Raw genomic sequence first — 1000 nt, forward strand, 5'->3', positions numbered from 1 at the left:
TTTTGGGGTTCCTAAAATCATTTTGAATTGTTTGTGGTGAGACTTGGCCAATATTAGCCATACCCACTAAATGCATTTTGCAGTCGACTATGGCTCTTTCATACACACACCATGGCTCTTTAACAAAGATATTTTCCTTTCCGTGAGAAGCTAAACGTCAGCGTTACAGTCAGTATCATCAGAGGAACAGATTGTGTTTCTTTCTCCACGTGTTTGTTAAACATTTGGACCCTGTTCCCTCTCCATATGATGGGAGTCTCTCTATAGAAGGCTAAAGGAAACCAGGTGTGGACAAGCTGAACTCCAGAGGTTAGGAGTGGAAACGTGCAACACAAATTTTCATGCACCATTTTCACTCACGGTCTTCTAAGGATTGCTAATCAAATGCAGCATGCTGAAGCGGTTCATAACACTTCGGAGAACCAGCAATGCAACACATCTGCTCCCAACAAACAAACAGAAACCTTTGTGGAAGATAAATCCTTCGTGGGAAAGCTCTCGTTGTCAAGACAGGCAGGACGGGAGTGTGATTTGAGGAAAGAGAGGGAGAGAGAGAGGAAGAGCCCGTCTGCTGGAGAGGCCATTTGCTCAATCCTCTCATAATTCCTGGATTTCTGCAAGGCCGTTCTGGTTGTATTGCAGAACAAATGGAAAATAGCTTTCTGGGAAAGTCTTACTATTTTTAAAACAATCAGAATGTGTTTGTGTACACTATATACAGCTGAGTGCATACATTTGCATTCCACTTTTATCTACTAAAATTTATTCTTGCAGAATTTATAAAAAGATACAAGAGAAAAAATGTATATACATATACAGTGCGTACGGAAAGTATTCAGACCCCCTTCAATTTTTCACTCTTTGTTATATTGCAGCCATTTGCTAAAATCATTTAAGTTAATTTTTTTTCCTCATTAATGTACACACAGCACCCCATATTGACAGAAAAACACAGAATCGTTGACATTTTTGCAGATTTATTAAAAAAGAAAAACTGAAA

Source organism: Sinocyclocheilus anshuiensis, unplaced genomic scaffold, assembly GCF_001515605.1.
Source record: "Sinocyclocheilus anshuiensis isolate Anshui unplaced genomic scaffold, SAMN03320099.WGS_v1.1 scaffold67, whole genome shotgun sequence".
Classification (NCBI taxonomy): domain Eukaryota; kingdom Metazoa; phylum Chordata; class Actinopteri; order Cypriniformes; family Cyprinidae; genus Sinocyclocheilus; species Sinocyclocheilus anshuiensis.